The sequence below is a fragment of the Orcinus orca genome, chromosome 6 (genome assembly GCF_937001465.1).
Source record: "Orcinus orca chromosome 6, mOrcOrc1.1, whole genome shotgun sequence".
Classification (NCBI taxonomy): Eukaryota; Metazoa; Chordata; class Mammalia; order Artiodactyla; family Delphinidae; genus Orcinus; species Orcinus orca.
In genome coordinates, this window is record NC_064564.1 from 48,662,395 (window position 1) to 48,690,127 (window position 27,733).

General features: G+C 39.4%; 1 protein-coding gene across 11 annotated transcripts in view; it reads left to right on the plus strand.

Moving 5' to 3' along the window:
• Positions 1 to 27,733, plus strand: part of ELAVL2 (ELAV like RNA binding protein 2) — a 135,898-nt gene that overhangs the window by 33,365 nt on the left and 74,800 nt on the right. The window lies entirely within an intron of this gene.

Below are 27,733 nucleotides of genomic sequence, written 5' to 3' on the forward strand. Positions count from 1 at the left end.
TCACTCCTGAGTTAGAATGGGAAAGATAAGCTCATCAAGCAGTTTGAGTGCTCTTAGGGTGCTAATCAATGACATTGGAGTATCTCTGGGTGCTGCTGACTATAGGGTACTTTGACTTGGGTTGGAGCAATAGAGCTAAGCCTCTTCTGATATAAGTTTCTACTCTGGTTAGGTTTCTATTCAATACATAAAAACTACTACTTAGAAGTGAAGTTATTGGTGGGGTGTTAAAAGTGTCTGTATGATACAGTACATGCTAAGTTAACAGGAAAAATCTCTTGGAGGATAACTTTTAAAGGAACGAGGGATTTGAAGGTACATGAAGTTTTTATAGTGATGAGCTTGTATGTGTGTGAATTGGAACTAGGGGAGGGAAGATGCCAAGTGGAGAAAATAACAGTTATGAAAGTATGGAAGAGAAGGCCCAGTGAGTGGGACAGAGGCTATTTTAGTGCATACAAAATTAAGAGCCAGGCATTCACTTTGTGGAGATCTTGGCATGTTACTGTTTTTTTTTGTCACTCACATGATAAAAATCAATAAGGATATAATGTAGGTTATGAAGCTCAGTTATGTCCTCAGGAAAAGAGGGTTGATGAGGCTTGGGAAGTTCTTTGGAGAATTGATAGGGGAAGGGATCATTGAAAATCGGGAGAATCCAAGAGAGACTCTGTTTAGAACTTTCATTGCTGGGATTTAGGTGCTGGCTTTGGAAATAAAGTAGTGTGTTTGAGAGGGGAACTGGTTGAACTTGGAGATCAAGTTCTTGGGTGCCTCATGGTGTCTCTAGACCTTCTGTGATGCTTACTAGGATGTAAGATTTAGGGGGAGATAAGAGTCTTCAGAAACTTTCTGAATTTATGTGTGATCTCCCCATTTCCTATTTATATGGAGCTGAAATTTTTATGTGTTGTGAAAGTTAAACATCATTGACTAAGTAGAGCATGTAGTCTGTTTTCAAATGACTGTTTTCAAGGGCCAGTTGAAAACTCATGGATTTTCTCCTCTCTACTCCCAAACCAAAAATAGTTGGGATGGGGATGTATTATGAAATGCATGGACATGATGTGGAATTTGTGGTGTCATGTTGCCTACTTCTCTTTTACTGGATGGTACCATCTTCAGATCTTGTGTAAGACCTTGGCATGATGCCTTGGTGAGGCTAAAAGCCTATTTGAATAAAAATAAATCGGCAGGCAGCATTTTGGAGTAGAAGATTTTGCCACAGCCTCTTGTATAATGTTCTTCAGTAACTTCTCTTCCAGCTACCATTTAGAAAGAGGAAGTAGAGCAGAGAGGACATTTTAAGTTGTAACAATGAGAAAAAAAAAAAGCAAAGAAATAGGAAAATTTGAGAGGTATTCAAAGGATGGCTATGGGTCATTTTGACCTTGTGCAGGGTTTTTGCATGAGAAGTTGGAAGAAAACATGAGGGCAGGTAAGTTGCTATAAAGTTGAAAATGCCCTTGAATGCAGGCCTGTATGGATGTAATTGATGGTATTTGAGCAGGTGATAGAGTGAGATGTTTTTGGGAAGTTGAAGCTAGCCAGATGGGGATGAAATGTAGGTGATGGGGGGAGACAAACAGGAAGCAATGTATATGGTGATAAAGGTTTGCCCTTGTGTTTTGGAAATTGTAAGATGGAAGTGTGGATGTCAGTAGTGAGAGGAAAATTAATGGTTGTGAATTCAAAAGTAAGGAGGTATTGTTTCGATGCCAAGGTTCAGATGCCAGGAGCCTGTGAAGGTTGGGTGGCAGCATTAGGAAGAAAAAGATAATCGAGAGGAAGAATTAGTTTGGGGGTTATATCAGTCTACTTGGGCTGCCATAACAGAATACTGCAGACTGGTTGCTAAAACTAAAGAAATGTATTTTCTTATAGTTCTGGAGGCAGGAAGTCAAAGATGAAGGTGATGGCAGGGCTGGTTTCTGATAAGGCCTTGCTTCTTAGCTTGTAGAGGGCCGCCTTCTGAATGTACCCTCACATGGTGTTAACTTGTGCACACTCCTGGTGAATCTTCCTCTTCTTATGTGGGCACTAGTCCTGTTGGTTTACAACCCACCCTTATGACTGCATTAACCTTAATTACCTACTTAAAGGCTCTGTCTCTCCATATACAGTCAGTCACATTGGGGGTTGGGACTTCGATGTTTGAATTTTAGGAGAGACATTCAGTCCATGACAGGGGTAAAGGTATTTAATTCCTCCAAGGACAAAGAGAAATTAATCTCTTTTTCCTGCATTTCTGATCTATACTTTTCCTTTTTTCAGTGCAGAAGAGAACTGCTTTCTGATCCTTACAACCTGTCAAAAACTTCTTTTCTTGCTCCTACCCTAGGGATTGGGCATTTCCAATGTGGAGAGTTTCTCCTCGCTTTCACCCTGTACAACAGTTTCTGACCAACTCTACCTTTTAAAGTTGCTTTTTGACAATTGATACACAATTGATTTCTTGTCTCTTCAATTTTATAGTCTGACCTCTTATAAACTGCTTTTAAAGGCACGGTGCTTAAGCTTTAAAAGCCACTTAAACAGAACATGTATTTAAAAGACATGATGCTTTTGCTACAGGTGTCAAGACAGTCTTGGCAATGGTTTCCCTGAATGTCTGCTGAAGTGTCCGTGCAGCTCCGAGATCCTCTGGGCCCCCTTTACTTGGAGAACATTAAGAGGTCAAGTGTTCATGGAACTGGTGATATTTGTGTTGGAAATGTGAAAAGATGTGAGGTTTGGGGTGCCTTCTGTTTCTTTTGCTTTGTGTACTTATGCAGAGTGCACATCTGCAAGTCACAACTTCTTAGTGAGGCCCTGGTTTTCAAACTTAAAGAGAAAATGAGCAGTGGAACTCTAATACAGAAACTAAAATCAAAGCTCTGGGATAAATGACCAAAACCTAGTTAAGTTATTAGCTAGTCAGTTTGTGGTTATTGGCCCCGACCTTGCTTAACTATTGCTTTCCTATCTATCTCTTCAGGGTAACTATGAGAGATCCAAACCTTTAAGTTTCTTCTCTTGTGGGAATGTAGCAGGATTTCTAGCTTTCTTTGGGCTGAGTTATAGGTGTTAGTGAGATTGAGTTGTGAGAACGGAATGGAGCCTGAGATGGATATTATCCCATTTCCTTCAGTCAGGTTTTTACATGGCCTCATTTTATTTGAAAGTAAACTCCCAGGGCAGCCGATATGCCTGTAATTAATCTTAAGTAGAAAATCCATTCCAAAGCCAAAACTATATTTTTGCTTTACCTGTGCAGGCACAGAATGGGAAAGGACATGTGTGGGTCTCTGAGAATGTGAATTCAAATGATTTGGTGAAAATATCCACTGCCCTTTCATCCAAGCAGTCATTTCAGTATATTTTTGTGTCCTCTTCTACGCTTTTCACCAAAAAAAATGTTGTCAACTTCAGGATTCCCTCTCTGATCTCTTCCTGTTAGATATACTCTGTTTCCTGTACAAAACAGGAGAACAGCGGTAGGACATTTCACTTGGTTCTCTAGCAAAAGGATGATTTAGGAGAAAACTTCTCACTTGCTGAAAGGCTTTTTTCCCCTTCTTCCGGCAACTACCATTTTATTTGTGTCTTAAAGAGTTACCCAAAGCATTATAGTGTTTCCCTGTGAGAACCGGTTTCAGGGATTGGAAATTAATGTAATTACTTCACTGTAGGAACATGAGTTCTTCTGAGTTGCCCTACCTTTCTACAGTCAAGAGAGGGTTAAAAGAACACAGCTCTTTTAAAAACACCTTCAAATATCTTTTTTCTAATTTGTAAGCTATACTTAAAGACTTGGACAGTAGAAGAAATTAACTCTTTTTATATCTGTACTCTTATTTTTTCCCCATGTTGGCTCCCCTCCCCTTTTTTAAAGAATATTTATTTTCTTAGAGAAGGAACCCAAGTTCTTTTCTAGTTACCAAATCAGGTTTCCATCATAATGACCAGACATGGTAGCTTATATCAATATATTGTAATATAACAAATTATTAAGGAAGCAATTTTTTGCCATTCAGAATGTGGGTTTAAAGGTCACTTAGCTAAAGGATTATCCACTAACTGTGTGGGAAATCATCTGAAGACAAAATAAGGTATATGAAAGTGAAAGTTAAATGGGAAATCTTGCAGACTACAAGCTTTATTTTGTGTAGGTTATTTTGATGAATAATTGACAGTTTAACCAATCCTATTACTAGATTTGTTTCCTAAATAATATTTGTCTCCAAGAATTCAGTTGAGGACATACAGAGTATATCTTAATATATACTTTTGTATATAAATTATATAAAGTTAGTATATTGCTTAATATATAAATTCACTAACCATCTGTAAAATGACAGTCACTTGTGGGCGGTAGGGTATATTCCACCTTACCATTTAGGAAAAACTACCATTTTTTAAAAGTTATTTATTTATTTTTACATCTTTATATTGGAGTATAATTGCTTTACAATGGTGTGTTAGTTTCTGCTTTATAAAAAATTACCATTTTTAAATGGCTGCATCTTAGCTCCTTGGGTACTGGCCTGGACTGATGTAGAGAGTAATTGAAAATAGAAACTAAATAGACAGGTCATGCTTCTATTCTACATTACTAAGTCTTTAAAGCTATCAAGGCCATCTAAAGATGTACTGCTAAGAAGGAAAAAAATTGGGGTACTATTTTCTTATACTTCTGGAATACAGACGCTCCAAGTCTATTTTCTTTTATTTGGATTATCTTCTCATTTATTCCTTCCAGTAAGTGGGCAAGATGGCGTGATTATTTTCTCCATGTTCTAAATGAGGAAATCGAGGCTTAGAATGGTGAATGTTAGAAAGGATCACTGCAGAGCTTGTCGTTATAACTACTGAGCTACATCTGATTGCTCAGCAAGCCCTACTCGTTATCTGTTCCTTCCTATATTTTGTATCTCTGCCCATTTGCTTTAGATTAGTCAATTATTATTTCTTATCTTGCTAACATTCAAAGCTCTTTTGTCACATTAGCTATAAAAATCATTTTGTGCCCCTTTCTTACTATAGTCTTCTAAATACAAATTTCCCAGCCTGTACCTTGCTTGCGTTGTCAGCAAAAAAGATTCCAGTTGACTTTCTCTGCCTTTTAGTCACTGCTCTGGTGAGACTCCCTGAATGACCTCTGGCCTGGCTCTGCCTCCACAGCTTCACTGATGCTCAGTCCTGTTTCCCCCTAAAAGTTGGATGCCTTTCCTTTCTCTGATTATTTGGATCTTGTCTGTTCTGCACATCCCAGCTGATACTCCACTTGTTTTATGAAGGTCTTTGCAGTGGCTCTCAACCTTGGCTGCACATTAGAATCAAATGAGGTGCTTTTAAAAATCCCAGTGCCATGGGCCCTTTCGGGAGAGATTCTTATTTAATTGGTCTGGAGTGAAGCCAGGCATTGGTTGTTTCAACTGCTTTACTGAAGTGGTGCAAAGAGCATGTGCTTTACAGTCCGATAGACCTGGATTTGCAAGTTTTGTAGTTCAGGGCAAGTTAATCTTTTCTAAGCCCATATCCTCATCTGAAAAATCGGGATAAAATGACCCATTTCCTTAGGTTGTTAGGATTGCATGGAGATGGTGCCCCTGAAAAGGGTTTAGCACACTGCCTGACACACCCTAAATTAAACCAATACTACCTAGTGTCTTTCTCACCCCATCTAACAATGCTGTCTTTCTTTTCAAAATGCCCAGATTTTTTGTCACATTTGCCATTTATATATTGCCTTTTCCCCCATGTTTGTATTTTTCTTTCCCATTAAAATTTGTTTACAGGTCCAAGGTTGTCCTCAGTGATATTTTATTCCATTGTGTGCTTAAGTAAAGCCATACCTTTTACCTCTTAAAATATATTAGATATGAAAAGCTTCCAAAGAAAAATAGATATATAGCATCAGAATTCTTTGAATAGAAAAGTACTGGGTCATGTAAGTGTCATTTTAAAATTTCAGTGGCTTAGGTTTTTAAAGGCTTTCTTTTCTTTTCTTTTTTTCTCTTGCCACTAAAGACTGTTACTGAATCCACTGCAAGTTTCCTGCTAATATGCTTTTGAACACTTAGGTCTTAGTTTTTTGTCTTAATAGGCCCCTAGTCCTATCCTTACCAGAAGTTTAATTCCCCCCCCCCCCAAGCTTCTTTATAGCTTCAGGGTGACTTTCTGAGTGACATATTCTATTTCCAGTGATAAAGGGCAGATCAGCACCAGTTGAAAGGGATAACTCTTGCTATTTTTTAAAGGTGGGTGGGTTTTTGTTGAACTGCCTTTTTTTTTTTTTGAGAGTAAAACTTTCTTCTTCAGAACTCCCATTGATTTTCTGATATGTCAGTAATCACCTTTGGGTTGTCACCATTTTAGTAGCTCAGGGTCCATGTACATTTCTAAATCATTCATGTCTTATAAATCTCAGTATGAAATAAGCATCCATCCAATTTCCTTGCTTAGAATAGTCTGAGCTATGTATTAGTTTGTCGTGATATAAATTATATCTTTATTGCTTACATTATTTTGATAAAATTAGATATCAAGGTTTTAATTTTCTTAAAGTTCACCTTGACTTTCCTTATATATAATGGAAGAGCGTTTTAAACTACTTCTCCTGTTCTGTTACTTTTTTATTAGTGCACATGATGTGGGCTTTCATGGCAATTCTTCTGGAAGGTGACTTTCCTTCAATAACAGAGATAAATGCTCTGGTACAAAAATGTTTCGGATGTCCTTGAACGATTTAGAAATCTCTCAAGTTCAGGTAGCTTGAGACAGTGTCCAAAATAGAGTGTGGCATCAGTGAAGACCAGCCAGGCTGTTCTTCCACTAGATCAACCCACATTCTGGGAGAATTCCTCTTCAGGGTGACCTTATCTGGTGACCTTCAGGGCACAAAGGTCTAGAATTCTTACTTAGGTCACTATTTTTTCCATTGAGACTGTAAATTAAAGTGAAAAGGTTGAGAGAAGCCTTCTTCACGTGGGAGCCAGTGTCTTGTCAGCTCTATGCAGAATTCTGTTAAATGGATTAACTGTTTTTCCCATTTCTTCTCTCTCCACTTTTAACCTGTTATTCTGCTCAGGCTGAACCTGGTCATACGCTTTAGAAATGCCTGTTTGCAGGTTGACCTGGACCTTGAGCAGCAGTTAATGGGCAAAATAGGTCCAGGTTTCTGTTTTAGGGCTGATTGTGTTTGTGGTGGGAGTTTTGGGTTAACCAGACATAAGGCAGTGAGGGCTGAGTTGTAATGGCTCCAATTTGAAAGGCATTTCCCCCCATGTTATTTTTGTTTCCACATGATCCTTAAAGTATAATGTAAGAATTGAAAACTACGTGATTAAAATTTAATGATTTTTTTTTTTAAAATTTATTTATTTATAGCTGTGTTGGGTCTTCGTTTCTGTGCGAGGGCTTTCTCTAGTTGCGGCGAGCGGGGGCCACTTTTCATCACGGTGCGCGGGCCTCTCACTGTCGTGGCCTCTCTTGGGGAGCACAGGCTCCAGACACGCAGGCTCAGTAGTTGTGGCTCACGGGCCCAGTTGCTCCGCAGCATGTGGGATCTTCCCAGACCAGGGCTCGAACCCGTGTCCCCTGCATTGGCAGGCAGATTCTCAACTGCTGCGCCACCAGGGAAGCCCCTAATATTTCTTTTTGACTATATTTGGTTTATAAGGGCAGCTGTAATAACTTAAAAGATTATAAATCCCTTTTTGTCCTGAAGGACACAGAATTAAATTGATCAAAATTCTGTTTGTGCTATACTTTTGTCTGTGCGTGGGCCCTCTTATTTCACTGCTGAATAATATTCAGTTGGTGAATGTATGACCATTTATTTATCTTCACATCTTCCTTGCTGTTTATCTTCCTTTGATAAGCACTGGAGTTTTCTTTTTTTGCTTTAATGAACAGTGCTGCTATGACCTTTCCTCTTAGTGGCTCCTCACATTCTCCCTACTCTCTGTAACTCAGTGTTTGTATTTCTCAGGCAAGTACAATAAAAAATAAGTATATGGAGGGGAGGGGACTGATAGATTTGCCAACTCTTTTTGCCAAGGAAAGGCATTGAAAATAATCTGACAGAATTGCTATTATCATCATTTCCTGGATGCTTAGATACCCCAAAGTAGGACGCACATAACTTCAGAAGAGAAAATGAATACATTTCACTTCACCAAAAACTGGCTACATTTCTCATTGTGTTCTGATCAGGGAAAATTATTCCACAATGTCTAGTGAAGTGCTTGGAGCTTAGATCAGAGTCCGCTTATTTTCCCTACAGATATTAAGCATTCCTTGTACATTACTAATTTACTGAGCTCTGATTGTCCAAATGAGTTTTCTGATCAAAAAACTAATGGGCAGTGCCAAGTAATGAGAGTTAATAATAGGCTAGTGCCCCACCTCTGCCTCTGCCTAGTTCAGGGACCCCTGAGCCAATCTCTGGGCTTCATTTCCTTCATTTAAAAAAAAAGGAATGGTTAAGCTAGATGGGTTTCAAGATCTCCTCGGGTCCTTAAGGTTCCATACCGGTAGAACCCTGCTTACTGGGTTTCCACATTCTGCATGTGCCTGCTTCCCTAAGATGAGATTCCTCCGGGCGTAGGTTGTATCTTATTCACCGTTACCTCCTGGTCCTCCATACCCACAGCATCTACCATGTGGCATGGCACCATCCCCTCCCTCCAAAGAGACAAGTATTAATACAGCTAAACATGTTCCTTATCTTGAGGTCTCAGTTTAAATGTCACTTCTCTAGAGACGCCTTTCCTGATCACCTTCCCCATTTTATTCACATGGATGCTTTTTTTCTTTTCCCCATGGCATGGGTTACAGTTTTAAACAGTAGTTTTATCCTTTTGTTTGTTTAATCTCTCTACCACTAGGTTCCCCAAGTGCCTGTTTTGTGGACTCTCATAGTAGGCATTTATTAAATGTCTGAATCCATGCGTGTCTCATCCCCTATGTGAACATATGAAAACAGATAGCTTAGTGCATATGTCCTTTCTGTTTTCTGAACCTTTCTGATTTTTTTTCCTCTGTCATCGAGAAATAATCCCTCCTCCCCACAGGTTGTGTCCTGTGTTGTGGTTCTGCATGTGTTCCCTTCTTTGCTAGACACTAAGTGGGAACTCCTTATCTGAGCCATCTGAGCCATCTTGAGTATCCAGCACAGAGCCCTGCATGTTACAGGATTTGCATATTAGAATGAATGTGAATGTCTTTGTCCTTAACACATGTTTATTTGAGGCGCATCTATTTTTTTCTGTGTCCTTTTAGTTGTGACTCAAGCCTCATTCGAAAGCTCCATCTCAAAGGATTCCTGATGCCTTTTCTTATGTAATGACCCTCCTTGTTTGCAGGCTCGTAGATGGCCACTTTGTAGTTGTCCAAATCACACGGGTTTGTCATGCTGTCCGCAGTGATGTGTGTTTCTTCAGTTGAACTTTGGTTTTGCTTGCAGTCACTCCATTTAAGTGGCTTCTGGATTGTAAGCTGAGATCTTGCCGTTTTCCATCCTTAGCCCTTTGAGCATTTCCTTTCATGTTCACTTTAGCTATTTTCTTTTGAACAGTAAAGGTTAACAGATGAGGTAAGGATTGTTTTGCCCAGTGGTTCCTCTGGGAATGGGATGACTGCATCCTCCAGAGAGTAGATGTTTGGCTACCTTTCATAAGTATTGGAATACATTTAGAGGTATTTCTTGCCTTTTGAGGCATGAGTTTGTTGGATGCATAGAAAATGAGATGGGCTTCTTCTTTCAAGCCAGGTATTTACCAGTTAGTGTCTTGGGGTATTATTTGGGGACCCAGCTGAACTCTCACATGGGAGAGGGGATGAGGGTTCATTGAGCAGCAGAGATAAGAAGCTAGGAGGGAAAAAAGGGTTGGTAAGATAAGTACAAGACTGTCAAAGAAGTTTGGCCTCCCTGCTTTTCTTCCGATTCCCCCTACCTCACCCCCATTTTTCAGTGCTCTGGGATTTCCATCTTCAGTTATGCTTTACCCTTGTGCTCAAGTCTGTTTGGTAGGCTTGTAAGTAGTTTCTTTATCAGTATCAGTATGATACTTTATCAGTACGTTCAGGTAGGAATGCCTCATCAGCAGATGATACCAGAAAGTATTTGGCTTTGTAAAGTGGTTTTCTTGGTGTGGTATGGTACATACTAATCATCCTTAGGCTTAATTGTAGTTCATAGTTGTAGCTCTCTAAAATGGCCTAATCTCTTATATGTTTTAAAGAATGCTAAACATTTAACATTAATTACAGGTAACTGTCAGTATGTTGACCATGCTAATAAGACCCTATGTTATATGCTAGGCTCCGAGCAGATGCCTACCATGTACTTTAATTACTGATTATGGCAGGATATCTGTAGTGCATGGTTCTTAAGTCGGCATCTGAACATCACTGTCAACTGTTTAGCAAGAAAGTGTTTTGACTTGGTATGTGTTTAAACATTTTTATGTTAAACTTTACTCAGTCTATTACGTCTGCTGTTGGTGGTTTAAATATTTGGAACTTGGAACTTAGTATACGAGAGTTTTTGGTCTGCTTGCAGGTCAGTTTAAGGCAGATACTGGCCTTATTATTATTATTATTCTTTGGACCAAGTGAAGAAAGCACAGCCTGGCCTATATGCAGGACTTTTGTTTATTTGAATTTCCCGAGTTACAGTGATTGTGACAGCTTGACCTTAGCACAAATTAGAAATGTGCTGTTAGAGAGAAGAGGAGGGCAGAAAACAGTTCTATAGAAGGTTAGTGTCTTAAGAGCAATACTGTACATAGTATTTTACAATTTTTATAAGCTATTTTTTTCGTTTTAATCAAAGAATTTATTTAAAAAACAACCTGTATATAAGTATATATTAAAAGTATGATGAAAACAATGGAATAATATATATCAAGCTGTTATCTCTATGTCAGGTGGGGCAGGAGGGGTGGTTTTAGAGGAAGATTTGGGAGGGAGATTTAAATTTGAATGTGTAAGCTGTTGTTTTATCCATTAACTTATTTCTTATAAAAGCTCTGTTTGCTAGGCGAAGTGGGAAAAATCTATACTTTATAGATGAGGAGAGTTACTAAGGTTAAAAATTTGTCAAAGATCACAAACTACAATATTTGCCTCCTGCCCCCAATCAGTTCCTAGCCCTAACTTTGTTCGATGGCGAAAGCTTAAACTCCAGATTTCCCTCAAATGCTCCGTAGAATTGAGACTTGTCTTTTCTTGACCTTGGTTTACCTGGCCATCACTTAACTCTTCTGAAGAACTAAACTGAAGCCTTCATTTTAATACAGGTGGATGCAGTTTGTATCCATTTTAGGATATTCTGATATTTTAGGTATGGGAAATAGTAGCCATACTTGGGAATTGCTGTGTGTTATAATGATAATTTTGATTTGAGTACAGACTGATCCAGTGCACTCATTTCTGTAACCTTGGCCCTTAATGAAGAATATAATAAGAATCTTGACATGGGCCAACATAATTAATGGGAGCTAAGAGGTGTACCTCTTATCTGAAATTCACATATTCTAGAGTTTAGCTTTTATAAGGTTATAGTAAACTGACCAAAAATATGAGAAAGTGATTATGCAAAGACCCATAAGGAGTCAGTGCTTAAAAACTTCCATTAAGTTGGAGGTATTTAGTATGTGGAAAACCATTTCCCCAGGTTTATTAGGCTGAAAGCATACCTTAAGAGTTCATAACAACCAGGCATCAAGGGGAGAACATAAATAATTGACAGTGTTTAAACCTGAGAATTTCAGATTCTGTTCGGTAAGTTCTCTATTGTTTGACTACTTTCTTGTTTTGGAATCTCATACTGGATTAGTAAACAAAAAAAATTTAATGCCAAGTGTTGGTCTGTTCCCAGTTCATGTTTTATAATACAGTCCTGGAAGAAGAGAGAATCGACCTAGGTTACATCCGAGGTTTAGCACAGTGGGCAGTATACCCTGCACATTTAGGAACTCATGCCCCTTGACCTTATTATAAAGATTGGACTCGAAGTTCATGAGGAGTTTTGTTTTTAAGGAAAGTTACCATGGATTTTGGGGGTGGTGGTGGAATCAATAGCATTAAAGTAATACTCTGCAGCCTAAAGATCGGCAGTTGATAAAGCATAATTTAATGTGCCCTATAAAACCCTTAATCTTTTAGTTCCCCTGGCTTTTTATTTTTTAGCTGTGGCCTTTAGTTAACGAGAAGAGGTGAAAACTGTAGTTTTCTCTTAGTCTCTGCAATTACTGAAACTTTCAATGCTGAGACAGTTCAGGAGATCCTCGGGGGAGACCATTATTTGGCATTGGGTGGTGGTATCTTCTGCTTTGTTCAGACCTCTATTTCTAGAGAATTCTTTATTTCTGGAGAATTGGAAAGAATGGTGAGTTAATTATCTTAGGACTTTAACCAAATTGTAATTTCTGTGATGTTGCCAAATGGTCCTAGGGACAGTTTTGCAGTTCTTTAAAGACTTACAGTGGAAACAAAATAGCAGCTTTGGGGCCATGGAAGAATACATTCAGCCTACCCTCTAGTGGTTCATTCCTTTAACCGCCTCCCAACGGGGGCATTCACCCCACTGGGAAAGCAGCCAGTCTTTAGGCAGGGCTTTCGCAGGCTCAGGGATCACCTTTGTCCCACTGCCTGCCCACTCTGCAGGTTTGAAGCAGGTTTTCATGGGAATCTATTTGGGTACACTGAAGGTAGCAGGGAAAGTGCAAAGTAAGACCTCTTTACGCTTCTGTTCTGTCCCTACTTACCCTCTATTCTATCTCCAAATATAATTCATGGTATGTCATGAGACAGTGTTTAGAGATGATGACCTTGAAATTTGTTTATATTAATTCAAGGGCTTCTGGTATAATGCAAGGTAATTTTTATCTTTTTGTATATGGATCACTTGCCGCCTGCCCCAAATCCTGGGGATAAAGCACTTAATGTGTCCCTTCCCTTCTTTATGGTCTCAGAATATTTAATTAGGTCTGAATTAACTTTCTCCTCAGTCTCTGGAAGGGACAGGATATACTTAATTCTGTATGGACAAGATAGCTTTTAGTTAGTCCTAATCCAGAGTAGTATAACATGCCAAAATCGATCTCCTTTTAAGAGTGCTTTGAATGTATGTGGAAGACTTATTAGGATGTATAGTAACACGGAATTGATACTTTTTGTTTGTTTGTTTTTGGCCACGCCCTGTGGCATGCGGGATCTTAGTTGTCTGACCGGGGGTCGAACCCACACCCCTTGCATTGAAAGTATGGAGTCCTAACCACTGGACCGCCAGGGAAGTCCCGATGCCTATTTTTGCTTCTTTATTATGCTTAGTCCTTGGAATATTTCATAGATAATTAGCTCTAAAATTAAAGAACTTGAGTTTAGATGAACTTGATATGTCAAAAGTAGTTAAGATTAATTTATTCCACTCCAGGCCATCCTTAATGTATCTCTGTACTGTACCTACAGTGACATTTTCACGCATTTTACACTAGGCATTATTGTCTTTTCTATTCCCCCACCCACTTGCCAATATTGTAGTCTTCTGAAACTTTCCATCACCATAGTAGAAAAGCTGTGCGCCCTTCAGCATGTTTGACCTTTAGGCTGTGACGTTTTACTTGAGATCCAGCCCTTGCAGGGACTAGGACAGTCAGGCTGAAGAGAAAAGCTGGTACTGGGAGAACAGCAGAGAACATGCTCCATTTGAAGGGCAGCCTGCTGGCTCATAGCTCTGTGGGAATATGGCCTCTGTTGCCAATCTGTTTGTTTATTTTTTTAAAGAGAAGCTGGGAATTTTTTTTAATAAATGTGAAATCGCTAAATTGGTAAAGTTTTATATGCTGGACACTACTAGTTAAAAAAAAAAAAAAAGGACATTGAACAGACCAAATAACACATATTTGCAGAATAAATCCCCCCTCTGGCATCCACTTGTGACTCTGGCCTGAAGATCTTGAGCGTTCATTGCCTGACTGCTTGTTTCCATCTATCTCTTGGCTTTCCTCCAAGAGGCATATGCATGATCATATGTTGTTACTAATGACTATATTTTTGGCACCTTTCCTTACTTCTTCTTTTAGATGTGATCCTGTAACCTCTTAATGACTTTGTGCATGAATTAAGCGAAGTCCATTGTTGCCTTTATTCTTGGTGTTATTTACTCTGATCATCTGACTTAGCCATGTACTTGAATGTGTTATACCTTAATTAGAAAGACTTCTGACTTCCTACCCCAGATTTTCTTCCTGCTGGTCAGAGCCACTGTTGGGTATTATTCACCATGCCATTGGTATATGATGAACTGTATACCACGAAGAATGTCAGAAGTGGCCACCTGGCTGTTGTCATTTCTGTTGGCCATGTTGAGTAGGTCTTAGTTAATGTGTAGCCAACCTTGACAGATAAATAAGAGGATTCATTTGTTTGCGTTTTGGTCCGTTCTTAAATGTAGGAAACCAATCGTTTTTAGTCTCAGCAAGTCAAGAGATGGGTCATTTTCAATTAGAACAAGAAGTTACTTTGGTGAAATACTGCTTTGTCTTGGCCAGTGATGCATAGTGATTGTTCTTTCTTGATCTGATGGCAGTGAAATTCACTCTAATGACTGTTCCAATGCAGTGAAAGTTTTGTCCAGTCTTAATTTACTACTCCTGCTTCTACCTCAGTGATTCCCTTCCTCTGTTCTTGCTCTTCTTGAAATACAGACCGAAGAATAGTATCCTGATTCCTCAGCTTACTTCCAAGGGCTGCACTCCCCTGACCTTTGCTGTGAATCTTGGGTTTTAGCCTGAGACAAGATGGCTTTAAAAAACATGCTTGAGGGGGCTTCCCTGGTGGCGCAGTAGTTGAGAGTCTGCCTGCCGATGCAGGGGACACGGGTTCGTGCCCCGGTCCGGGAGGATCCCACATGCCGCGGAGCGGCTGGGCCTGTGAGCCATGGCCGCTGAGCCTGCGCGAACGGAGCCTGTGCTCCGCAACGGGAGAGGCCACAACAGTGAGAGGGGCCCGCGTACCTAAAAAAAAAAAAAAAAGCATGCTTGAGCAGGGCTAAGGGTATAGAAAATCACATTTTTAAACCATTCTACTTCCCTTATATTGATGATTCTCAAGCAGAGATTGGCAATCAAAATCAAGTCAAGAAACTCTTTAAAATATGTCTTAGAGCGTACTCGAGTAAATTTCCACTCTCTTTACAGAAAGTGAAAAATTTGGGTTTGGGGCCATAGGCTCAAGGATGGCTTGAGAATCTCTCTTTTTTTTTGTTTTTTTTAAATCTATCTGAGATTAAAGTAGTAGATGATGGTAAAAATTTCTTTCCTTTTAGGTTGATCTGAAAGAGATTGCAGTCATAACTGCTCTGGACTAGGATGTTGCTTGTTACATAGTAGGTACTTTCTGAAAGTCTTGTCAGTGGTAAAATACAGTGCATTTCCTGCTAAGCAATTTATGTGTTAAATCTACTGTACTGAGAGAATTCTTTTAAAGAAACTTGCTCTTTATATGGGATAAAAGTATAGCAGGAAGTGGGTACCAAGAAACTCCTAGCAGTCCTAAATCAGGAAAACTTTTCAGCTTGTGATTGTAATTTCAAATTTTCATAATGCAGAAATCCAGTTTAATGTTGAAATGGGAAAGCTGTGTACAATCTCCTGTTACCCTCTAGCATTTTAAACATTGGGAAGCAAGATGCTTCATTTCTGCTCAAATATATGTTCAGGCTCAGATGTTTAAGTTAGCAGTGGTAGTTTCCATGGCAGCAGTGACTTTGCCCTTTTATCTTTTTCTTCGACAGCTCAATATTTAGCATAGGTTGTCCAGAGGGATTATTATTCCTGGCTTTGTGTTCTTAAAGACTTTTTTGGGAGCCTTTGACTTCTCTGGGTGCAGGTGTGTTCCAGAGAAGCTCCCTGAGAGGTGGAATATGAGTCTGTTTTGTATACCCTTGTTTTCTTAGCATCTTGCACAGTATGCCTGTCATATCCAGTGAATCAGAGATGTTGCTTCTCTCTCCTGGGTGGTTTCTTCTGTACTCGCAGCTTCCTGAGACCTTGGCTGTGCTGGAAGAGAGGTGTTAACTCCCCAAGTGGTCTTGGTTTTTCACATTGGTGGTGAAGTTTGCTTTTTTAAACTGTGATGTGATGACAATGGACCACTCCTATATTCTCCTCTCTTCCTTCCTGAGGCTTGTGTTGTTTTAAACAAAGGCTTGTAGCTAGGATTTTTTTTTTTTTTTTTTAAAGCTGATTCAGCTTAACGCTTGAGCTCAAAATATAAGAATTAGTAGGTGTATCTGGAAAGGTGTGTCTGGAAAGGGATGTGTGCATATGTTAGTGGTGGGGAATGACAGCATACTATACGTCTGCCTTCCTTCCCCTTCATTATCAACCTGCGGTGACTTTGGCTCCTCCAGGTATGTAGAGTTGCAATAGAAGGTTTCCTGCATGGCAGGGAATATAAAACCACGTGAAAAATTCCATAAATAAATGGGATTTTTTTTTTTTTTTACTTGTCACCTTGAATTGCACTTCACAGCATTGATGCTCTTTCTTTTATGGATCTCTGTGCACATTTATTGCTGAAGAGACAAAGGTGAGTGTAGGCTAATAGGAGCACAGAGGAGGAGTGTCTGGCTCAACTGAGTGGTTCACAGAAGCCTTCCTGGAGGCGTTGTGCCTCCTTTTCATGTGCTGAGGATGTTTCCATTACCAGGAGAAGAAAGGTAGTGAGGCTCTTGCGGGTGGAGAAAAGACCGTGAGTAACAGTGGGAAGCAGCCTGTGTGTGGGAGGAACCGCTGGGAGATTGTTCGAGCCTCATGTGTGCAACGTGGAGGGGTGGGCATGGAGCGGTGGGCATGCCCGTGGAGGGGGAGGTGGGAACCAGGTCAAGTCCGATGATGCCTCACTGCAGGTTGAGATGTTACTCTGTATGCAATGTGGGGTCAGTGAAGGCCTGAAAAAGAGAAATGGTCCTGGGATGCTGACTGTTTTTAGGTAGATCACTGTAGCAGTGGAATGGAGGATGGATTGGAGAAGGGACAAACCTGGAAGCAGAGATCAGGTAGGAGGCTTCAGATGGAGTCTCAGCGCTGGTTACAAATCCCAGTTTCTCTACTTAATAGCTGTATAGTTTTGAAATCCTCATTTGTAAATGGAAACTAATGTATATAGCTCATAGTGCACAAGGTGATTAAATGGGATTTTGTCTGTAAAATATGAAGCTTCAGGCCTTGCCCAGAATAAGGAATCAAGGAATGCTACTTTTCCTTCCTCACTTTTCCCTACTCTCTTTCAGTCATAGGATTCATTAAATTCTACTACAAGAGGCAGTCAGATCATCTTTCCTGTAGCAAAAGATACCCAGATCCTTCGGAGAGTTCAGGAGGATGCCTTTTGTATTTTTATTTTAATTAAACATGATCTTAAAACCAACATTAGTGCAGTCTTAGAAAATGTGTAAATTCAGGTCATTTTGAAAATCATGATAGGAGAAAGATGGTAGGAGGCCATACAGTTGTGTGTGGATGTATATGGATCATTGCCCTGATTTGTGAATTGTAGCAACTGTGACACTATGCAGAACATCTTAGTGTGCAGATTATCGATCTAGCATACAATCATGGATGAGACTTCTGCGTTCTTTTTCTGCCTTGTATTGTAAATAATAAATCTGAATTTAAATAGAAGATGCTTATGTCATCCTTGGAGTTCTTAGCAAAAGGAACAGTGAGGTAGCAGTTTCTAATCTTAAATACTAAAATTCCAAGAGGCTGAGCAGCTGATGATGAGAAGATTGAATTGGGGAGGATGGAAGGCATGTGTACTCTTCTGTGCGTTGGGTGCAGGGTTTTACTCTTTAAAGTAAGGTAAATTAAAATAGACAAGGCTGTAATTCCGATGTGGAACATTTAGGCTATTGGCATCCTTTGTACTTAAATATAGTATTTGGAGGTCAGGGGTCGAAAATTGCAGCATTTTAAGTAAAAATTCTAATCCTCCTTAGTCACCATTTGTGACCATGTGCTAAATGTAGTTTAACATAGCATGTGCTTCAGGGGCCCTACACAGGAGTTGACAGTCATGATTGGGCAGTCTGCATACTTCACTTTCTGTCCGGTGTTCCCTTTTCAAGTTAAGAAGCTCCCAACACAGCTCTGCACCCTGTTGCCCATTGAGACATGGAAACAAAACAAAACAACTATGCCTTAACCTAAAAGACAGATGAGCAAGTTCTCTATGCCAACACTTTAAGGTGCATCTTCCTTTGCCCAGCAATAATGATAATAGCACTTCAGAATTTGTAAAGTGCTTTGACATATCTGTCTAAATTATATGCATATAATTGAAGCTTTTATAGAGAACAGGCCCCTTTACCTCCTCTCCCTCTTACCAGAGTGGAAATAATTCAAAGGCTAGATGTGTGGGGTTTTTTCTTTGTTAAAATATAGCCTGTGGTTACACGTGCCCCCTTTCCCAACTTCAACCTATGGGTGATGGAGATTGCTTCTCTTCAACTTTTGGAACTATGCATGTACATACACAAATAGGTTCTGTATACATATATATGCTCACACCCTTGCTTCATTGTTCATTTATACAATGGGGGAACTTGCCTCAATGCACTTTTAAAGATCCTTAACTGTTTATTTAAAATATGCTTTACCTTAGTGATAAGAAGGTAATTTGCAAAGTGGGAAGTCTGACAGAAGTTGAAGTGACAGTCATTGACAGGGAACCCAAGCACCTTAACTCCTTTTTTCCTGTTAGAGAGGTATCCAAGATCTGGGATTGGGTGTGTATGCCCACTATGGATATAAGCAGGCAAGGTCTGAGGCTAAGAAAGACCTTACCCTCATCTGTAGTGTATCGCATTAATTTTCTTTTACTTTTTAAACATTAACTCTTATTTTTTTCTTAGTTTTTCTTTTTTTTTTTTGGTAATGAAAAGCATCACTCGAGATAGATTCATTTATTTTGTGAAGGTAACACAAGTATGCACCATGGCCATGTGAAAAGAACTTAAAGAGTCTTGTTTTCTGTGTCTTAAAATGCATACTTCCCAACACTTTAGAATGCTGATCCCTGGAAAGGGGTGAATCCATACGCTGAGAATCTTTTTCTTTTTCTTTTCTTTTTTTTGCGGTACGCGGGCCTCTCACTGTTGTGGCCTCTCCCGTTGCGGAGCACAGGCTCCGGACGCGCAGGCTCAGCGGCCATGGCTCACGGGCCTAGCCGCTCCACGGCATGTGGGATCTTCCTGGACCGGGGCATGAACCCATGTCCCCTGCATCGGCAGGTGGACTCTCAACCACTGCGCCACCAGGGAAGCCCTTTCTTTTTTTTAAATTAATTTTTATTGGAGTATAGTTGCTTTACAATGTTGTGTTAGTTTCTGCTATACAGGAAAGTGAATCAACTATACGTATACATATATACACTTTTTAGATTTCCTTCCCATGATTTAGGTCACTAAATCATTAGGTCATTTAGATCATTGAGTAGAATTCCCTGTGCTATGCAGTAGGTTCTCATTAGTTATCTGTTTTGTACCTAGTAGTGTATATATAAACATTAACTCTTACACACATTTCTAGGCAGCAGATTAACCAGAAATTTCCTTGTGATTCTCTCCTTTAGGCCCCCTCCCCCAATTGGAATCACTAGAAGTTAAAATAACACTTTGATTGCCAATCCTTGCCCCCTCTTGAAATGTAGTTAATAACCATAAGCTTAATTACCATAAGAAGTCACAGATGTATGTAGCTTGTTTTTTCTAGCTGCCATGTAGCTTTTAAAGAAAGCCATCTTTTGGGGAGGAGGGGAAGAGATGGACCAAAGGAAATAAAGTATCTTTCTTAGTGTGAATCATGTTTTTTAAGATGCTCCAACTTTCTGTACTAAATAATTCGTAGTCATGTTTCTAAATCAAACGCAGTTATCTCTTGGGAGTCTCAGGACTTTAAACATCAACTGAAAAGAAAAATACATTTCATAGGTGAATACCAGTGAAATGTTCTACATTTCAGAGAGGAAAGGAGCTGGCCCTCTGTGTTGATCAAGGTTTACACTCTCACAGTCCTTCCGTGGATGGGGGAGAGCCCCTTGTTCTATGCTCCACAATGCATTAATGAACTACAAGATTTTATATGTCCTAGGGTAGCGTCTCTTAATTTCAGTTTCTTTGAAGTTCAGTAGAAATATTTGTAGCCCCTCAGCATTATTAAGGAAATATGCCTTCTTCTGTTGACATTTTATTTTGTTCACTTTATTTTGGTATAAGCTACTTGGGGTTAAACACTAACTATAGTTTTTAGTTTTCTGTGTGATGACAGTTAAGAGTAAAATAACCTTAGTGGCCAGATGGAGTATTGTGGCCCTTTATAACACTTCTGAGTTAAAAAAAAACAACAATATTCGTGACCATAAACCTTCCTTGTCTTTTATACTCCCTTTAAGACTAGGCATACTTGCTGTTTTGGAGCTCAAATATGACAGTATTCTACTGTCTGTATCCTACAGAGGAGCTATGTTTTTAACCTACCTAATGAAAACACTCAACTAGTGGGATTAATTTGAGGATTTCCAATCAGCCTTTCACAATTTGTACTACCCTGAGGGGGTTCCTGTTAGCTGTGACTTTTGTAGAAGAATGTGAAGTTAATCCAATTTCTATGTTGATTACTATTTTAACTGTCTTAATTTAGCAATTCAAATTTATCTGCCTATACCAAACAAGAACTCTGCTACAAAACTGTGGGAGTAGTTGATTTTATTCTTATTATGCTCATAACCTATTTTAGGTTCTACAGACAAATAATGGCATGGAAATTAATAATGCCCACTGAGGTTGGAATGATTCATCACTAGATGGTAGTGTATTCTAGCCTATAACCAAGATTGAGTTAACCCCTGGCTTAACCTTGACTATGGTGGAGGTGTGTAAATGACCCTGTTGAAGAATATGGATTTTAAAGTTTAATTACACTTCACAAAAATGTAACTTATTCTCGTTATCTTCATCTACTTTGTCTTTCACCTATTGGGGTGAACTTTGAGATTTCTTTTTATTTTGAATTCTGACAGCTTTAAGGGGCTGTCGTAGGTTACAAAGCCAATTTCTGACATGCTATACTCTTAGTAAGTAGTTTCATCTTTTAAGTTATTCTGAGTTTTTAAAAATTTTGCATTTTCTATTAAATGAATCACTTGCTTAATTCTTTAAAGAATCCATAGATAAAGTGGGTAACTCTTGATTTAATATTATAAACCCAGATTTTCATATATTGGGTTTTCTTAAGGAGATCCCCCCCACCCCCAAAATAAGACATAACTTTCTATAGAAGTTTAATCCCTTTCTTAATCGTCATGTATTCCTAGTGCCCAGAAAGTAATAAATGAGTTGGTTTGTTTGAATGTGAACAGTTAGAATCTAAACCAGTTTCTTGATAATGAATTTAAATAGTTTACTGATGTAATTATAGTAAGTACTATAGTAAGTAATATGTTTCCTCCTGCCTAAGTCCACTTCTCACCCTGATCGGGGTCACTGTCATTCTACATCTTGGTTACTGCAATTATTTCTTGATTGATCTTCTTGTTTCCACAGTTGCTTAGTTCTTCCACACAACCATATCCAGTTTATTTTCACAATAGCCACGTGCTACTGTTTTTGCTCAAAACCTTTCTGTGGTTTCCTTTCTTTTTATGGTGACCTCTGATGGGGTTTAGGACACCCTACCCCAAAGTACGGTACCTTGGCGTATTGACTATCTTAAGCTGAAGAAGTTTGAGAAAACTGCAGAAGCAGAAAGGTTATTCTGACCGTCTCTCTCTCTCTTCTTCCCTGAAACAGGTAATAAAATTCCCATGTGGAAGGTACCCTCCCTGTACCAGGAAGAAGGAAAACATTCCTATCACCCGTACAGGGATTTGGGACCTGGAAATCTGTATATGAGCAAACCTTATTAAACTAACCCATATCTTTTTAGTTTAATCCTTATCACTTACGACCCCCAGCCCAAACCCCTTTGTCTTGTCAATTCTTCACAACTTTATTGTTTATTTATCTAAAAGGTATATAAACTTTCTGCTCAGATCGCTTCTTTGGATCTTCATTCTCTTGTGAAGATTCCCATATACATGCACAAATTCGATAAAATTTGTATGCTTTTCTCCTGTTAGTTTGTCTTTGTCAGTTTAATTTGCAGACCCAGCCAGAACCCTAAGGGTGTTGAAGAAAACTTTTTCCTCCCCTGCACCTCCAAGATCCTATGTGGTCTGGCCTTATACCTCTTAGACTCATCTCCCTCTGGCCTCCTCCTAGCTTCACCCTAGCTGGTCTCTGCCTGGAGTGCTTCTCTTCTAGATATCCCTATGGGGATGTATTTATTTACTTTTAAATCTGTAACAAATAACCATGAACACTTGGTGCTTAAAAAAACACAGATTTATTATCTTACAGTTCTGAAGGGCAGAGTCCCCTGATGTGGGTCTCCTGGGCTGTCATCAAGGTATTGGCAGGGCTGCATTCCATCTGGAGATGCTAGGGGAGAATCTGTTTCCTTGCCTTTTTCAGCTTCTGGAGGCTGCCCACATTCTTTGGTTGATGGCTCCCTTCCATCTTCAAAGCTGGGACTGTGGGTTGAGTCTTTTTCAGGTTGTACCACTCTGACACTGACTCTCCAGCCTCCCTCTTCCATTCATGTGGACTCTTCTGATTACACTGAGCCCACCTGGGTAATCCAGGATAATCTTCCCATCTCAAGGTCATCTGATGAGCAACCTTAATTCCATCTGTATCTTAATTCCCTTGTCATGTAACGTAACATGTTCAAAGATTTCAGAGTTTAGGATGTGGGCATCTAAGGTGAGCCGTTATTCTGCCTACCACAAGGGCTGGCTTAACTGTCCTTTAAATCTTGGCTGAAAGCTCACCTTCTCAGTGAGATCTGCTGTTTAATACTGGAAAGTATCCATCCTCCATCTCCACATTTTCAGCACTCTTACTCTGCTCTACATTTTCTTTTATTCCAAAGCACACTTATTTCTAGCTAATGCACTGTTTTATACATGTGTACACCTATTGCAGATGTACACTCCAGGGTATTTCTTCATTGCTGTATCTCAAGTACCTAGGACAGTCCTTAGTTCATGGGAGTTGTGAACAGATGTTTGGTGGATGAATGGATGAGTGAACTGAGTGTGAAGATTAAGCCAGTCTTCTTCACTGGATCTTTGTTTTCCTGTTGCCCAGCATAGAAGCCAGATACGGACCTAGAATGAAGGAAGGGACTTGGGACCGACCCCCTAAACTCACTTGCTTTACTCTCTAACTGCAAAGCTTTTAATTCTGCCAGCTCTAGAACTACAAAACCTCAGAAAGACTGGCGTCAGAAAGACTGTGCAGTTTGCCTGTAGGAGCCATAAAGGGCTAAGAGACAGAGAAATGTTAACATTCACTGCCAGAGAACATTCTCCCTGTGACTTCTGCAGCTGTTTGGTGCAGTGTCTCTGGCAGCTCTTGGACCCTTGTTAGCCCCAAGGCCAAAAATCTGAGCTTGACAAGGCTGAGGAATCCTTGGAGCTGGTGAGGCAGCTAAAATGGTATGGGGGGGTAGGATGGGGAGTTGACAGGGATTCCAGGATTGAGGAGCTCTCTTGAAGTTTAAAGCCACAAATGTTTATTACTTTAGGAATGACAAAGCAAAGTGAAGAGGCTTAAAGAAAACAAACTAATGGCTTATTCTTAGAGCTGACATGTCTGCCCCATGAGTGCTTGGTTGACTCTTCTGTTGTTTTAATTCAGTAAAGCCAAATTGTATCCTGAAAATGCCACTTTAGTGATTTGAATGGGAAAGATAAAACATTCTGTAGGAATGGTGTCTGCTAGACAGATGACCCCACCTGCTGCTTACCCAGCTCTCATTTGTGAGCTCTCATTACTCACTTCACTGAGTATTTCGAGAGCTTTAGCTACTTGCCTTGAGTTCCTCAAAGGAAGATGCCTTTTGGCCAAGGCTGCTGTCTTTATCTTAGTGGGTTCTGCTCTTAAACTTTAAGACAAATTGCTTCCTTTCATCTTGTGACTTGGCCTTTAGAGAGGTTTGATGTCATCTGAGGGAAGGCTTTGCACTATACTGATTCTGCCCCGGTTCTGTGTTGCTCAAGGCATTGAGAACCCTCTAGCTGTAAATAAGTATCCAGACCAAGGTCACTTTATCCAGGCCAGACCTTTTGAGTGTGAGAGATGCTTGCCCTTTCCCCTAGCTATGATTCTTTTTAGAGATGTTACCTTTTGTGTTTGCTTATTACATTTTCTAGTTTCTATCAAATTAAAACCATTTGAGATCCACAGCTTAATTACGATGTTTTTAAATACCTTTGAGTTAAAATTTAATTTTTTCACATTTACCTGTACTTCTGCTGTTTTCTTGAAGTTAGACCCAGATTCCAGATGCCACAGCTCCATAACCCTGCTGGACAGAGGGTTACCATGTTTTTGGATTTGTCTTGGCTTCCGACTTTTTTGTCGTGGGCATATGGTCATAATAGGCTCTTGAAATAACAATCCACAACTGATCACTCAAAAGATAGTTTCCTTTTTCATGCCATTGAACAAGAATTTGGATTTCAGTGGGTGAGGGTGGCTGATGGAGTGTGCCAAAAAATGAAAATATGCTTTCCTGATTATCGATGGTTTGAAGTACTTGAAGTGAGATAGAAGAACAAGCTACCAAGTTTGCATGTTATTTAGAAAGGTGATTGCCCTTTCAAGCTCCAGTTTTTTAAAAAAGGAACTACTCTTGTCCTTACATCTGTTTTTGAATGCTTAGTCTGTACAAACCCCTGAAATGGAAGTGGGATAGGTATGACTGAGGGCCTTCCAGGCAGCTGGAACTGCATGAGCAAAGCCAGAAGAATGTATGGTTTTCAGTGCACTGTGATTGCATGAAGGACAAGGAGCAGTTCAGATTTTCAGATGCTTGAATAAGTGGGCTGGTAAAAGCAGTTGTAGAGGATCTCAGATGTTTATACTCTTAATAATATAAGTAGTTTGTACTTTATTTGATAGGCAGCAGAGAGCTGTTGAGAGTTGAGGAAAATCTACCTGGGAAGAGTGTAAAGTGGGGATTAGGATGATGGAGGGACCTTTTGGGAGGCTGTAATTTGGTGGTCCAGGTAAGAGATGAGGGCCCAGATCAGGATGGTATACGTCACAGTGGACAGACAGGCTGGTGCAGATAGGCAGGCCTCACCAGGGTATGTGCAGTGACCCTTTCAGCAGTCCTGCTGTGACTTTAAACCAGAGATCTGATCCCTGAATCAGGTGGATTCTAGGTCTTGGAAACCTTTTTTTCCCCTTGCAGACAGTGTACTTAATGAGAATTCTCAGACTATATTTAGTATGTTTTTGATTAGCCATCTGTCTTGTTTGGTGGCTGTCTGAAGGAGGTTTGAAAATAGGAAAGAAGCTGATTACTTTAGTTTTCAGAATTTTTTATTAGGAAGTTTGGAAAATAGAGACTTTTCTTTTTCTCTTCATGTGACCAGGAAACTGTTAGTCCCAGCTATAAGCAGTCAAGCAATAGCATTGGTTTCCTAAAATCCATTATTGTAAGAAACTTAAGATATGAAAGTACATAGAGGGCCATTTAAGTAAAAAAGGAAAAAAATTCCATTTTAAAAGTCTTTATAGAAATTTGGAAGTAAGCTATGAGTGAAAACATCAAGGCCACTTCCTCGCCTGTCCTCCACTCCCTTCAAAATCCATGCTCCCACCAAACTAACAACTCATCATTATCTCTCGGAACCCAGGGAAAGTTTAGAATATTCTAGACTGATCTGTGCTCAAGTGTCTTTTCATAAATTATTTCATGGAGAATAACAAGAGTTAGTCTCAGTTGACACAATTGATGCCTAAATTAAGAGGCGAACATATATTGAGACATTTTTTTTTTAAGCTTTAAAATTAATGGTTCTTTGTTGCTGGAATATGGCCTTTTATTTTCCTTCCAAAGAGTTTCAGAGCCAGTAGAATCTATAAATAGTGCACAGCCTGGTTGTCTGTGGTAGATTGAGTAGAGCAGAATTGCCTGTCCTTAAGCGAAGGGGAAGTAGCTTTACATTTTTAGTAACTGAATTGTTGGCCAGCATAAAGGTAAGGGCCATGTGAGCAACTTATTTATAACTTCCCATAAAGGTATGTGTCTGCCTCAAGCAGAGAAACTGTCTGGGGTGCTTGAAATGTAAAAGTGCAGTAGAATCATTTTCCATACACAGCCTTCCTAGCTAGTTGGTGCAATAAAGTGATTGTTCGCATCCCTGGGGCTTTCAGAAAGAGGGGTGTCAATAGATTAGCTCATTAGCGTCCGCTTCCTGTGGAATGGAAGGGATGAGGCGATTAAATTCGAATCTATGGTTTTATGTAGTGAAGAATGTTTAGGTATTAACTCCTGAGGGTATGGAGGACATAAATTTAAGCTTGGTTTAACCTGTTAGGTGTGGTCCTCCTAACTGTTCTACCCATGTAGTCTAACCACAATTAGGTTCTTGTCAAAATACTTGATGGCTATGAAAGCACTTTATTTTTTCACAGGTTCAGTTCAACTGTGTGTTCTTTTTTTTTTTTTTTTTTTAAAAATAAAGGACATAGAATCAGACTGAATTCCCTGGTAACAGTGGGAGAAGGGAAGAAGAGTAAAACATTTTCATGGCATCCCGTAAAGTGTATGTTAAACCCTTTAGATAGATGCCGGAAAATGGAATCTGTTGTCACATGTTACAAATTTCATCGCACTTGCCTCAAGAGTAAATAACGTACAGCCAGGTTTAACTCTAAGGATGAAATTTTTATAATCATAAATATGCACATAAAAGACATTTTCAGCCCTCCTTTGTTACTCATTTATTTTCATAGACCGAGTTTTTCTGAATATTATGTTGACCATTTAAAGCATCTGCGTATATGGCTAAAATGTAAACCTTGGCTTTTGTGCCAGTATTGTGGCTCTGTTTAGTATTTGGGCAAGTTGTAATAAGTGGTAAATGGCCCATTAACTACATTGGAGGCCTCATAGCAACACTCATTTCAAATTGTGCTGGGTTTACAATTTACATATTAAAAAATGTTCACTTGATTTCGTTCAGGGACAAAGCTGACATCCTATATAAACATTGCTTCAAACGATCCTATTTATTGGTCCAATTATTTCAATTGAAGGATGCTGGTTTACTGCCTCTTAGTATATGTGAACAATTCTCAGCAAAACTGTTAGAGATCCTTTGACTATAGTGGCAGAAAAATCTCACAGGGTTTTGATTCACTTTTAATTTTAAGTCCCAGGATTAAGGATCATTTATTTATAGTATAATGTGACAGTGTGGGCAAATATAGCTTCTCTTAATGCCCTTTTGATATTTTGGGGAAAGAGTGCTTTTATGCAAAGCATTCACTAATGACTGCCTTTTCTCACTCTAAATATAATTTCATTCACATTTCCTCCCTTCTCCCACATCCTTAAGAGATAGGACAGCATGCAGCGTTTTGCTTCATTTTATTATTTAAAAATAATTTTTTTAAGATGTGGTTTAAGGTAGTTCTTTAGGATAGATGCCAAGGTAACTAGTTAATACTGTTTTAAAATCAGGCTCTTAATTAAAAATGCTTAATTTGTGCAAGAAAACTACATGTTAAAATGAATTTGGAAAGATTAGATTGGAATTGCCTCAAATTCAATTAAGC